General features: G+C 34.1%; 1 long non-coding RNA gene across 2 annotated transcripts in view; it reads left to right on the top strand.

Annotated features, from left to right (window-relative positions):
- The first annotated feature begins 15,150 nt into the window (after positions 1-15,150).
- Positions 15,151-15,571, top strand: part of LOC129905990 (uncharacterized) — a 12,834-nt gene continuing 12,413 nt past the window's right edge. The window contains exon 1 of one of the 2 annotated variants that reach the window (XR_008770692.1): positions 15,151-15,246. This is a non-coding gene — a long non-coding RNA (uncharacterized LOC129905990). Of the gene's footprint in view, positions 15,391-15,571 lie in introns of both variants that reach the window. The other variant, XR_008770691.1, reaches the window with a different exon arrangement.

The following is a 15,571-nucleotide window of genomic DNA, read 5'->3' as shown; positions in this document are numbered from 1 at the left end:
CATAGAAGTTTTTTTTCTCTGATAAATTCAATAAAAATTGATAGCAAAAATGAAAAGACTTATAAATATATCAATCGTATAATATTGTAAAACGATCAAAAAAATAAGCTAAAAAAAAATTAAAAACCAATTAGAGCCCAAAAAGCAAAGAATTTTAAAATACCCAAAAATAAACAACAAATTAATTTCTAATAAACATATGTAAATCTACATAATACAAATATATGTATGTTTTTTTATAATTATATACCTACTGACTTCATAAAAAAAAAAAAAAAAAAAAAACAGGAGTTGTACAAATATATTTAACATATTAAATAAATATAGAATCGTTTGAATCTTTTAAATAATATTTTACTTAAAAAAAAAAACTATAAATATAAAAAATTTTATTCAAAATTTGCTTATATAGATACAAAAATATACATAATTAATCTTTTTAAAACAAAAATACAAAGACTTAATTAAGCTCAGAAATGTGTTAAATACTGTAAATAGGACATTAAAATAACTATAGATTCGGCAAACATGTTTGGAAAAGATGATGCTGCAAACAATACTGATGTACTGCAAGAACCAGAGATGATTTGACTGTCAGAAGAGAGGGTAAACTCGTATTGACCTCAAAACTGTTAAGAAAATAATAGATAGTTCGAATCTCAAGTGGGGAGGGGAAGAAGCATATTGGCCACTCAATTGTCATCAGATAAGAGAAAAAAAAAGCAACTTTGTCTTAAAAATATGAAGTGTAAGAAAAGCACACTCACTGTCAAGACCACGCGCATTAGCTGAAGTTAACTACTCTAAAGGAACTCAAAGCCAAGCATAAAAGTTATACTACAGTAATCACCTGAAAGGAAAAATGCTAACGTATTTAACTACAGCAGTCACCTAATTGGTAGCAGTGCTGATGGCTGTGATCCTGGTCCTGCTCAACGATATTTGCGTGACGACATTGATACCTTCCTAAATCTACATAATATGACATCAAATCGGGTCCAAATGGATTATAATGAGTGCGGTCGCAATTCACAGCAATCTCATGTTATATACTAAATCATATGGAAGTGAATAACAGGTACTTGTTGTGAACAAAGACGAAGTCATCCAATCATATATATTTTTATCAATCCAACATTTAAAGCTTATACAATGTTTACTTGACTTTCGAACTCGGTGAAAAAAAAAACAAACTGCGAATCACCAACAAACGATAAAACGTTAAGTCGAAAAAAGTAACAAAACAACATCAAACTTAAACACTTTGTCCGAGTACACTAAGATTACAATCATAAAATGTCTTATAATAAAATAAATAAACAAAATTATAATTATTTAATAACATCCATCAATTATCTTAACATTTATAATAATGTTAAAAAAAAGTACAACAAATACCGTAAAAAAAGAGGAAATTTTACCTTTTTAATTAAATAAAAAAAAAAAGAAAAACAACATAAATTAACTCTAAAAATATTGAAATTGTAATTGTATAAATACTTATTGAAAATTATAAACATTCATAACAACATACATACATATATTTTATATCTGCTAAATTACAAGTTTATCTACATTATGATTTATTCCTGTACCTATACAATTTATGTAAAAAAAAATAATCTCAAAACACTATAATATAAAAAAATTAGAATTAAGTTTTGAGAATCAAATAAAGAAAAACACCAGTTCCAGAGACCTGTCTTGAGCTTCCTAAGGGGGGAGGAATGTTATGCCCACATTACCTTACCACCTAACCCACTGTACCTATTGCATACCAATTATGCAGAATGGCAGTTGTATGTCACACTTAATATGACACAACGCTCAGTGGGTTAAGCCAACTTCCAGAATGCAACTCAGTAGGTCAAAGCTGAGTAATGCATTTTGGAAGTTCTTAAAGAAGTTCCAGGTTGGTCTATGGAACTGCAGTGAGTCCGATTGTAACCATTAAACTAAACGGTTGTTTCAATAAAACGTCATCGAAAGAACTTTAACAATTGAAATAATGTTATATGTATATATTTTTTACTTGCTCAGTAGGGCAAGTATTGGTTTCGTGTCAAAAAAAAAATTCGAGGTTTTAATCAAAACTAACATTACGATGATGGAGAAGTCCGTAAAAGTAGTTTTCGTCATGACGTCCGTCGGTCTGTGGGTCGTCAAAAAAAGCTGTATATGAAGCTGCAGCTTAAACGGGTGAACGGATTTTCTTGAAACTCGTTACAGATGATTTTTTCGTAATTTCCAAAGTTGGTTTTTTTTTTTGTTTTTTAATATCTCGCTTAGAACATGTACCTCCCATACAACGAGTTCGAGGTATTGCAATTTTCTCGAAAACGGCTTTAGCGATTTTGATTAAATTTGACTCACGTAAAGCTGTACGTACAGTAAACATAACTGCATTTTTAGTTTTTCTCAAAAAAATACGGATAATGGAAATATGATATTAAATTTTTTTTTAAATCGCCGATGTCGGCTGTTCCCGCACACCATTAATAAGTTATTACAATTTTCTCGAAAACAACTCTAACGATTTTTATTAAATTTAACACACGTAATGCTGTACGTAAATCTAACTTAACTGCGTTTTTAGTTTTTCTCAAAAAATGCGGGTAACGGAAATATGGCGTAAGAAATCTTATGAAACTCCTCAAAAAATCAAATTATAACTAATTGAAAATATTTTTGCTAAAAAGCTTTGACATAAAAGCTACTTTTATCATAAGAGCAAGTACGTGCGACCCCAGTCGTGCATTTAATTTATAATGAATTAATTTTAATCTAATAAATAAAATAAAGAAAAACTTTATTAAATTGAATATTATTCATCAAGTCCACAAAACATAAACAATGAATTTATTTTCATTATTTTAGTTTTCTTTCTTATTATAACTTCAGCAAGACCATCGGCAATATATTTTTTAGGTGCACGAATTTAATCAAATTCCCCTAGAAATATTAGAATTCACAGTATGTTTATTAGACTGATTCAAAAAAAAAATTGTTTTCTTTTGTTCAAAGCATTGTTGAAAATATTGTTGGAAATGACGACAAAAAAATACTGTAAAAGTTTCAGCCCTTAATGTTAACATTTAGTACCGCGCGTCTCCCCTTGGCCAAACAAGGTGAAGTTGAAGAAATGATATCGACAATGAAGAAAGATGGTCTGATCGAAAATTCCAAAAGCCCTTGGGCATCACCGGTAGTTCTCGTCAAAAAGAAAGATGGAAGCACTCGATTTTGTGTCGACTACTGCAGGCTGAATGATGTGACGAAGAAAGACAGCTACCCACTGCCAAGAATCAGCGATACTCTAGATGCAATGGAAGGAGCACAATGGTTTTCGACTTTGGACTTGAAGAGTAGCTACTGGCAGGTAGAAATCCATGCAGAAGATCGGGAAAAGACGGCTTTCTCCACAGGAAATGGTCTGTGGCAGTTTAATGTCATGCCGTTTGGACTATGTAATGTCCCAGCTACTTTTGAGCGCTTGATGGAGTGCGTTTTGAATGGATTAACCTGGAAATCTTGCCTAGTCTATTTGGATGATGTCATCGTTTACGGAAAAAACATTTGATGACCATTGTGAAAACCTAAAGGCTGTATTTTAGAGGCTACGAGAAGCACATCTTAAGTTGAATCCAAAGAAATGTGCACTTTTCAAGACCGAAGTTAAATATTTGGGGCATATCATCTCATCCCAAGAAGTGAAGACTGATCTTGAAAAAGTTGACACTGTGAAGAATTGGCCAACCCCTCAGGACAAGCATCAACTTCGGAGTTTCCTCGGTCTGGCAACGTACTATCGACGATTTGTGAAGGATTTTGCGAGAATCGCCAAAAGCTTGCACCAACTTACGGAGAAGGGTAAACCCTTTAAATGGTCAGGTGAGTGTGAGAAAAGGTTTCAGGAACTGAAGCTGCGGTTATGTGAAGCTCCTGTGCTGGCCTATCCGACTCCAGGTAAACAATTTATCATTGACGCAGATGCAAGTAATGTTGGAGTTGGGGCTGTTTTATCGTAAGTTCATGACGGAGAAGAAAAGGTCGTTGCCTATTTCAGCAAGGTACTCTCGAAACAAGAAAGAAACTATTGCGTGACCAGAAGGGAACTTCTAGCTCTAGTATTGGCAACAAAGCAATTCCATAAGTACATCTATGGACAGAAGTTCCTTCTTCGCACAGATCATGGTGCACTAAATTGGCTTTTGAACTTCAAAAATCCAGAGGGTCAAGTAGCAAGATGGATCGAGATACTTCAGACGTATCAATGTCAGATTCAACATCGGAGAGGAAAGCTGCATTCAAATGCAGACGCATTATCTCGGCGCCCGTGCAAGCAAGACTGCAAGCATTGCACACGACTAGAAGAAAAGGAAGTTGTCGCTGTTAGACGAACGAGAGCTGATCCCATTTGCGGCTGGAGTAATCAAGAACTCAGGATGGCCCAACAGGAAGATTCGGACATCGAACCCATCCTTGCATGGAAGGAACATGAAGAGAAACCAGAATGGGCCGACATCTCCGACCGAAGCCCCACTCTCAAAGCATATTGGGCACAATGGGACTCGCTTCATGTGCAAGAAGGGCTACTCAGGCGTAAGTGGGAATCCGCAGACGGTTAACCCTATGTAATACAGCTAGTTGTACCTCAGTCAAAGGTAAATGATGTTCTCCGAGAGATGCACGGTGGAACTTCTGGAGGCCATTTAGGCATCAACAAGACGCTGGAAAAGCTACGACAGCAATTCTACTGGTTACGTATGAGAGAAGACGTTGAAAAGTGGTGCCGAAAATGTGATACTTGAGCCGCTAGCAAAGGACCAGCTAGGAAAATCCAAAGCCAGATGCAGCAGTACAATGTGGGTGCACCTTTTGAGAGAATTGCGATAGACGTAGCAGGTCCTTTTCCCGAAACCAACAACGGAAATCGATACAACCTTGTAGTGATAGACTACTTCGGCAAATGGCCTGAGGCATTTGCCATTCCAAACCAGGAAACCAAAACAGTTGTGGATATGATTGTCTTTCATTGGGTGAGCAGGTTCGGAGTACCCATGGAACTTCATTCCGACCAAGGAAGGAACTTACCCTTGCCAAGTGAGATAAAATTTTGAAGTGTTCCAAACGAGCCACATGAAATGGATGAGTACGTAGATAACCTGAAAGGAACACACTGGCTGACATTCACCAACGGACAAGGACAAATATAAAAGCGTCTAGTGACAAGATGAAAACAATATATGACGCACGAGCGACAGCAACAGGGTTTCAAGAAGGAGAACTTGTGTGGTTTTACAATACCCACCGACAAAAGGGACTATCACCGAAGCTACAACAAAACTGGGAAGGCCCTTACACAGTAATAACCAGAATTAACGACGTGGTTTACCGTATACAAAGAGGGGTAAGAGGCAAACTAAAGAAAGTTCATTGTGACCGTTTACATCGTTATAATGGTGAAAGAAGCAATGGAGTTGTTCGGGACGAACAATCCTAAGAGGGTGGCAATGTAACGATGAATTACTGAACTACTTTTAAGATAAAAGTCTGAACACACTACCTACTACTGCAAAGGTAGAAATGCGAACGGACCCTTAGTAATTAAGAAACTACCCTCTGAACACATCCCAAAATATCCCACTAGACTGGAAGTATGAAGCGCCCCTCCTGGAAAGGAAGTTTCGAGAAGCAAAGACGAGAACCTTCGAAGATATTCTCGAATCTCGAAATTCCGGTATAAAAGGGCAGCGTAGACACCGATCGGACACAGTTTAATCTTGAAAGTGAAAGAGTACAGTACAAAGTGAAATAAAGTGTTGCGAATTGTTAGTAGTAAATAAAGTGATTTAAAAGTGTGTTTGTTTGAGCGAATAATAAAAGTAAATTGAGTTGAAATAAAGTGTGTTCTTATTTGAACGGAAATATAAGTGAAAATTAAATAAGTTTTATTGTGAACCCGGAATAAAACGTTACAGTATTAAAATATTATATTTATATATATTTAGTGAAAAGGTAAATAAATAAGAGCGAAAAACATACAAAAATATGCCTAAAACCTCTCATGGAATTACCATTTAGTTAGGTTCGTATTAAAATACAATCTAAATAATAAAAAAAAGTGAAATTGCTAAATAGTTTACAGTTATTCCCTTGAACCCTACTTAATTTCTATTAAATGAACGTATTAAAAGATTTCACAACTCAAACTACTATGGCTTATGTCATCATAAATCACTTTTCCTTTTAGGTATTTTTTTAAATCCAGTTGACTTTGATCGTAGTAAAACGGCTTATTTGAATTTAAAACAACTTTTATTTAAAAAATGCTTCGAGTAAAGTGGCTTATGTCCGCTAAACCGTTTTTCCAAACGATAAAGATCTTTTAAAATTGTATTTTTTCGTTTGGAAAAGCGGCCTATGTTCACATAGTTCAAACAAATTCAAAGATTTTATTTTGGTAAAAGGGCTTATGTCAGTTAAATTAAAAACTTAAAAGGGAAAACCAGCTCAAGTACATTTAAGATTTTACTTAGCATAATAATTTGTTTTGGAAAAGTGGCCTAAGTGTACTTAATATTTTCTTCCTAATAAAAAAAGTGAAATTAAACTTTTTTAAAACGGCTTATTTAGACATAAGCCATGCCAAAATAAAGCGAAAAAAATAGCCTATAGTTAGGACACTTTACCAAATGCAAATTTTTAGATATGCTCAAATAAAGCCGTTTTAACAATCCTGAAATGCGACTTCTAGATGGAATAAAAATAATCTGATGACGCAGAAATGAAGCTAATGTTTTATTTTATTAAACTATTCAAAAAAATCATTTTTGGCTTAAGTCGACTTAAGCCCTTTTACCTTGTGCACAGAGAATGGGATTATGTACGCAACATTTTCTGACATGGGCGATATGGGGCAGGAATTTAAACTATATTCAATTCTAGTGAGCAGAGTAACGAATTCTTTGAAATTAAATTTTTCATTACCTGCCAATTTTTGGAAATGCATTTTGAAGCTTTTTACGCCCGCTTTCCATAATCCACCCATGTGCAGCGAACCAGGCGGAAAAAAATTCAACTTTATTTGGGAAAATTGATGGGCGGAGGCAGTAGGACAATGCGTTAGTGACTTATGAAAGTCCAATAAAAGAGCTTTTAAATCTCTGACGAAATTAGTTCCGTGGTCAAGCCTAGTACGCAGATCGGGAAAAAACAAATTTTATCTCTACAATTTTAATCTCTACAAAACATTTTGTAATCCTCAAAATTTTGAAGTTGGAGAAATTACCTAGGGTAAACTGTCCAATCATTGGCACCTTAAGCGAATGCGGCACCAACTTTAGTTCGCAGTTTTTTCCGTATAGCATAAAACTATTATTAATACTTTTTTTTTAATTATCAATATCTCGTTTGCTAAGAATATGCCAAAAAAGGCGAGAAAAGTGAATTTTTAAACAAAAAATAAAAATAGTAGTTGTAAATAGTTTTTAAACTCAAGGTACCAATCACATGGGGAGTGGCAACAATAGGGCAGTTTACCCTAAGTAATTTCTATCAATAGTTTTTTTCTTCTTTCAAATTAAATTAATTTTTTTTGTTTTTGATTTGATTCTGAGTTGTATTTGCTTCGTCTTCACTTTCCAAGTATTTTATTAAAGAGTCAACCTTGATTTTGTTTGATTTTTTTTCAATTTTGTTTAATTTTTTGGTTTCTTTTTACAATTTTTGCCGGCCGAATAATGCTTCGAACATTATTTGTCCGTACAAAATTAAGTGGAGACTTTTCCTTTACAGCGGCTCCAAATATTTAAATTTTGCGCGTGAACTGCGTACCTACTGCTTGGAAAAATATTCAAGACAAAATTTGTCCCGACAAAAATTCTGTATGAGAAATAAATTTTTTCCCGATCTGCGTACTAGGCTTCAGAGAACACTTTATCGGGCGTTCCTCTTTGGGAAACGAAACGTGTTAATGTGGCCAGAAAGGCTTGGGTTGTGAGATCGCTCACCAGTTCCAAATGTATGGCACGTGTAGCGAAACAGACAAATATACAAACGTATCCCTTGTATAGTCGACATTTTCGACCATAATACGTTTTTATTAAAAAAGGGCCTGCATTTGTAAAGGCACGACGCACGGTTCTATCTTTGGGTAACGCACCCATTAATTGCGTTTGCACTTGTTTTTTGTACCGAATGCACGTTGTGCATTGAATAATACATTTTTAATACGATAAGGTTTTTATTACCAGGTGTCCAATATTCGGATCGAATCATCCGTAACATGAGTTGAATTCCACCGTAATGGTAATCTACCGTTATCTACAATTTTAATCTCTACAAAACATTTTGTAATCCTCAAAATTTTGAAGTTGGAGAAATTACCTAGGGTAAACTGTCCAATCATTGGCACCTTAAGCGAATGCGGTACCAACTATAGTTCGCAGTTTTTTCCGTATAGCATAAAACTATTATTAATACTTTTTTTTTTAATTATCAATATCTCGTTTGCTAAGAATATGCCAAAAAAGGCGAGAAGAGTGAATTTTTAAACAAAAAATAAAAATAGTATTTGTAAATAGTTTTTAAACTCAAGGTACCAATCACATCGGGAGTGGCAACAATAGGGCAGTTTACCCTAAGTAATTTCTATCAATAGTTTTTTCTTCTTTCAAATTAAATTAATTTTTTTTTGTTTTTGATTTGATTCTGAGTTGTATTTGCTTCGTCTTCACTTTCCAAGTATTTTATTAAAGAGTCAACCTTGATTTTGTTTGAATTTTTTTTCAATTTTGTTTTATTTTTTTGTTTCTTTTTACAATTTTTGCCGGCAGAATAATGCTTCGAACATTATTTGTCCGCGCAAAATTAAGTGGAGACTTTTCTTTTACAGCGGCTCCAAATATTTAAATTTTGCGCGTGAACTGCGTACCTACTGCTTGGAAAAATATTCAAGACAAAATTTGTCCCGACAAAAATTCTGTATGAGAAATAAATTTTTTCCCGATCTGCGTACTAGGCTTCAGAGAACACTTTATCGGGCGTTCCTCTTTGGGAAACGAAACGTGTAAATGTGGCCAGAAAGGCTTGGGTTGTGAGATCGCTCACCAGTTCCAAATGTATGGCACGTGTAGCGAAACAGACAAATATACAAACGTATCCCTTGTATAGTCGACATTTTCGACCATAATACGTTTTTATTAAAAAAGGGCCTGCATTTGTAAAGGCACGACGCACGGTTCTATCTTTGGGTAACGCACCCATTAATTGCGTCTGCACTTGTTTTTTGTACCGAGTGCACCTTGTGTGTTGAATAATACATTTTTAATACGATAAGGTTTTTATTACCAGGTGTCCAATATTCGGATCGAATCATCCGTAACATGAGTTGAATTCCACCTTAATGGTCAAAACAGACGTGCAGTTTTTTCCCTACAGCAAAATAAAATAACACAGGCTCTTATGGGAGAAAAATCTGCATGCAGCGCAGAGCTGCATCATGTCTCTATTTCTAAATTCAATGCCAAGTTTCAACAAAAATACAAAGTACTTGCTATTTGGCATTACTGATATTGGCAGCTGGCACAATCTACCATTCAAAAATTCAAATAACGTTCGTTTTGATTTTCTTAAAATGGAATAACTAATTGAATTCATAAAAATAAACATAACCATCTTGTTTTGTTTTATAATTATAATTATTTCTTCCATTTTAGACGCTTATTATCCATTTTTAACGTATTCTTACAAAAAAGAAAATTTTACAAAATATCAAGGTTATCAATTTTTTTTGGCAGAAATCGGCATCAATAATTTAAAAAAGTGATGCACATGTATTTTGGGTGGAGCGCTGCATGCAGCGATGCGTGCAGATGTGCCGCACATCTATTTTAGCCATAAAGAGATAGCTCGTGAACATATTCAACATAACGTCGAATGAAAAGACAATTCGCTGGCTGAGAATTATAGGGTTGTATGTCTGCAGGGGTTTCCATAAAACATACAACCCTATAATTCTCAGCCAGCGAATTGGTAGGAAGTAAAATTTGATATTTTTCGTTTTAGGACAGTGTCGACCAAACTAATCTTCCATTGAAGAGCAAAATTCCATTTTCGTCGATAAATGGATTGAAATTTTGCAACCAACTCTTCGACGTTAACTGTTTTTTCTGAAGCACATCAGTATATTCCTCTTAAAAATATTTTTTCCAATACTATGGTGGAATCTGTCCATAAATGGACGGAAGATATGTTTTGAATCTGAAGTGAGGTTGACGCTAAACGGATCATTCTTTTTCCACCTTTGTTCCGTAATTCGAAGAAGGCTTCTATCCCAAACTGTCTTATCTTTCCATATTTGCTGCATGATTATTTTAGCAACAACCACAACAGGGGCCAACCACCCTATTGGATCATATAATTTTGCTATCACTGAGATAACTGAACGTTTAGTGAAAGGGACAGATTGGGGAACTGACTGAACGGAAAAGGAAAATGTATTCAATGTTGCCTTCCATTGTATACACAGCGTTTGAACGGAACTTTTGTCATCAAATTTCAAAAATCTTGTCATCAAAAATCAAAAAATCTCATTAAGACGTGAACTTTTGGGTATATTTTTCACAACAATCTTTGAGTTCGACGTCCATTTCCTCAAGTTCAACCCAGCCGATTGTAACGCGAGAATTAATTCAGATTGTGCTTATAATGCCATGGACATATCATGAGCTCCCAATAGCACGTCATCATCAAACAATTCTTTTTGAAGAATTCTGGAAGCTAGAGGATGTGATATTTTTACTGATTTTGCTAAGTGATGCAACGAACGAAAGGCTAAGTATGGAGAACAAGATACGCCAAATGTTAGTGTCGTCATTTCAAAAATACTGAGGGGATCTTTTGAGCTTTCACGAAATACAATTTTTGCCGATAGATTTTTTCTATATCGCTATTGAATACGTATTAATAAAGTCGCCAATTCAACATTAAAAGTGTTATGTCTGTTTGGGTCGCTGGGCCCGGATACAATACGTCATTTAAACTCTTCCCGTTGGAAGAAGCACATAACGCATTAAATTCTAACTGAACAATAATCTATTAGTGACTTTATAGTGGACTGTATAATTTATGATTAGGTATAATAATAAATAAAAGACAATTGTTATATTTTCAATTGGACTGGACGTCCTGTTTATTGCGCGATCTTGATATGACTGAGGAGAAGAGAGGGAGGGAAGAATAAGGAAACACACACGATCGTTGGTTGGTGTTGTTGGTTGGCATGTCATGCGTGTGTGTTGGTAGTCTTCTTCTCCGTGGTAGGCACGGATTATTGAACACTAACGAACCTTTGTTGTTACGCTTTCGGGCTTTATAACTGCATGTTGCGGCAACAAAAACGATTTTTGATCGTTCGAAACAGCTCTTGAACTACCACTTGGCTTCATGTGACCCAGGTCAAAGTACTCTGATAACACGGAATCATACTCGTTTTTAAGGCTAGGATTGACTAAAAGACGTTTCTCTTGTCTGAGGAATTGTCGTTTTGCATTTCATAAGAGGATCATTCGAGGATCTTGCAAAAAATCTTCCTTAAACGTTATTCGCACTACATAACGACCTGTTTCATTTCGATAAGTAGTTTTTTTTTAAAAAGATCTTCACAATATTGTTCCGCGGCTGTCCAAACTTGAAAAAAAGGGGAGCTCTTCAATCCACCAAAATCTTTGAATTTCATAATTCAGAGAAATTTCGTTAAAAATTGATAACGATTTAGAAAACTGCATATTATTTGCAGAATTGGGGTTTTGCAGTGGGCCAAGTAAAACCCACCAAAAACTGTGTTTTGAGCCATGAGTTGCTGAAACACCATAGGTTTTAAACCATCACGGATAATAAAAGGGTATAGATCCGCGCCAATCAGTAGGTCAATCTTGAAACTTTGATAAAAATAGGGGCCTGCTAGTTGGAAGTCGAAAAGTTTTTACGCTTCTCTTAGTTCCATTGAAATCGAGGGTAAGTTGTCAGTTACCTTTTTGAGAACAAGAGCTCGAGCAAAAAGAGAAAATATTTTATCAATTTTGGATTTAAGTGTGAATGAACACATTTCTGAAGAAGTTGCCATCACCGTTGAATTAATGCCTGCCACTGTGGCTTGCACTGATTGTACGGGTAATTTTAATTTTTTTTTTAATCTCTTCAGAAATGAAAGAGATTTCTGAACCCGGATCAATCAACGCTCGCCACTCGAATTAATTTTGATTTTGGTTGATAGTTACTATTTCTGTAGCTAAAAGAGTTGATCGCGTTGATTTGACAAAGAAAACTTGGGCATTTACATTAGGGGTTTCAGCAGGATTTGAAAAACATGAACTGTCATTCGGAACAGTTATTGAACACCGGAATTTTCAATTCGACTAGAGTTTTGAAAAGTATTTTTAGAACTTGTAGCTGCAACTTGAGTGGACTGTAAACTTGAATTAACACATCCGTTCCCGGTGGAGTGTTACCAAAATGTAAAAGCGAATGATGCTTTCCCTTACAATGAAAGCATGTGTTTTCACTTTTGCACGGGTACCATATGGTTATAAGGTAGGGTTTCCAGAACATCTCTTTTAAAGAGAACATGTTTTTTTTTTTTTTTTTTTTTTCATTATTCTTACTATAACAATACATTTATAAAAGTAACAAGGGATAATTTACAAATTTTAAAAGAAATATTATAATTAAGAATAGTTATAGTGACATTTTATATTTAACAATTTAAATAGTGATAAATGAACAATTTTAGGGAAAGATTAACATAAAGAAAATACGAAAAAAAATTAAATACAAGAATTGAAAAAGAAAAAATTTACATTATATTTGTTATGTATATAAGAAAAATATTAAGTTTGAAACTAATTGATGTAGGTCAACAAAACTTCGATTTGGTAATGGTCAAATTCAAGAAGCCATATTTTAATTTTTTTCAAGTATAATTGTAAGATTCGAATGCAACGAATATTTTCAGGAAACATATTAAAGAGTTTATATGACACAATGGAGTAGAAGTTTCTAAAGTGAGTCGTTCGAAATGAGGGGACGGATACATAGCTGTCAAGGTTGCTTCGCAAATTGCGGGCCCCAGAGTTTGGACTCTGTAGATATCCACATCTCATAAAGAATATTTTAGAAACTTTAAAATAATATAAATGTCTCACAGGTAGAATGTTCAGTGATCTAAATAGCACCATAGAAGGATACAACCGGTTGACACCACAGATTTTCCTGATAGCACACTTTTGCAAAATGACCAAAGGCTGAATTTTAGTTAGGTAAGCACAACCCCAGCAACTAATCCCATACTGAAATTTAGAATGGAATATTCCATAATAGGCTGTTTTTAAGGTTTTGTGATCACAAAATTTTTTGAGGTGGTAAAGACTACGGATCGATGAACGTAGATATTGTTTCAAAATTGAAATGTGATTTGTCCAACTCATATTTTGATCAATCGAAATACCTAGGTATTTAAAATCACTAACTATTTCAACATTAAAACAATTGCCACAACAGACTTCACCTTCATTAAATTGCGATAGAGCACCACCACCATTGCATGTACAGTTTAACATTCTATAACGTTGACAGTTTTGAGCATGGAATAATATATTTACATCAGGAATAGCTTGTGTTCTTAAACTGAAAAACATTAGTTTAGTTTTATTGCTTACATTAAGTTTGTGTTTTGCAAACCAGATACGCAGTAGGTGGATATCAAAATTTAAATCAGCCACAAGGCTTAGAGGACTAGGTGAGGCATAGGCTATACCAAGATCGTCAGCAAAAGCAGTTACCTTACCAACGAATGGTAGGCTGAAATCGGAGTTTATATAGACGAGAAACAGGATAGGGCCAAGGACCGATCCTAGTGGAACACCAAGATTTGAGACTCTAGTGTTACTTAAAAAATCTTCAATTTTAACTCTTAGGGTCCTGTCCTTCAGATAGGACACAAGCCAGTTATGAAAAACAACACGGAATCCGAAATTATGTAATTTTTCAAGAAGGATGCTATTGTCGACTGTATCGAATGCTTTGCTTATGTCTACAAACAAACCTGCACAACATTTTTTGTCATCTAAGCCTTCATTAATTACAGTGCAAAATTCAAGAAGAGCATCTTCAGTGGAAAGCCCTGGTCTAAAACCGAACTGCGAATTATCGAGGAAATTTATTTTGTTAAGATAACGTAACATTCTATATTTAACAGCTTTTTCAAATATTTTCGATATGGAGGATAGCAATGAAATAGGTCTATAATTTATTAACGTTAATGTTCTCTTTTTCAACTCTGATCTTTTTTACACTCTCTTTTTTCATAAAATTCTTTTTTTGTTCTCTATTTTTCAAAAGTCCTCTTTTAAGTATCTTTTTCATTTTCGTCCATAGTTTTTCAAGATTGTTACGATTATCTGTCTCCCACCTTAAAATTTGTTTCAACTCTGCCCACTCACAGTAAAGGTAAAGTGTTCATCGCATTTAAATTTAAAAGAGATGTTCTGTTTTTCGTTTTCGATCTACATATTTTAAAATTTCAACTTAGAATATATTTATGCAAATATATACTAATTAGTACCCTCATCGACTCCACTCACGAATAGATATCGCGTGGAGGCGATACGATGATGGCAAACGAGTTGCACAAAAGTAGGTTATAAACGCGTCCCATGATTTTATTCGATACCTTGAGACTTTAAAGCAATAAGTGCATCATTGATTTTGCTTTGCAGCTCTTGAGGGGGGGGTTTTGGAAGATGGTTGACTAATTGTTGTATAACTTTTGCAGTTTATAAGATAATCTTATGAAACGTACTTTTTTCTTTTACTTTGAAAAGGTAATAAACGTACGAATATTTTTGCATCATTTAAATTGTAGAAACATTTCTTGTGCGATTTTTATAAGGGTCGAAAATGATTTTTTTCCTGCAAATTTAGATTGAATCAGAATTTTGGTTGGGGCACCGTTGTTTATAAACTTTTTATTTTTTTTTTTTTGTTTTATAATGATCAAATGTGTTTTCATGCAGTACGTGAAACAGATTTTTTTTTTTTTATTAGGAAAAAAGCTTCGTTAATTTGTTGTAATTTCATGTTTTTTTACTCACTCTTCTTAGAATAAAGTGTTCATCAGTGGCCACACTGGTTTTGTGTTTTACTGTCGTGCTTATACTAGCTCCTGTAATTTTAATTAATTTCTGTGTAATTACTGATTTGTTTCTTTGTGAAATAATATATTATTACTTTTAAATACTCATTAATTCGTATTATTGACTAATTTTTCTGTGTTAATTTGTGTTTTAGTTTTAATTATTAAAACAAAAATAGTGTATTCATTTAGTTTAAGTAAGTAAACTTGCTACATAGTTCTATATTTCTAAAGCTCCCATTTAAGCTGCATGTTAAATTCTCTTAAATTTCTTTCTTCTTTCTTTTTTTTTTTTTATTTTCTTTTTATATACCTAATGATTTAAAATTCCCCTCTTGACTATTAAAACGCTTTTCTTAAAGCTTTTCCCGTTTGTAT

The sequence above is a fragment of the Episyrphus balteatus genome, chromosome 1, assembly GCF_945859705.1.
Source record: "Episyrphus balteatus chromosome 1, idEpiBalt1.1, whole genome shotgun sequence".
Classification (NCBI taxonomy): Eukaryota; Metazoa; Arthropoda; class Insecta; order Diptera; family Syrphidae; genus Episyrphus; species Episyrphus balteatus.
Note: the sequence above shows the minus strand (reverse complement) of the source record. Positions and strands in the feature narration are given on the sequence as shown.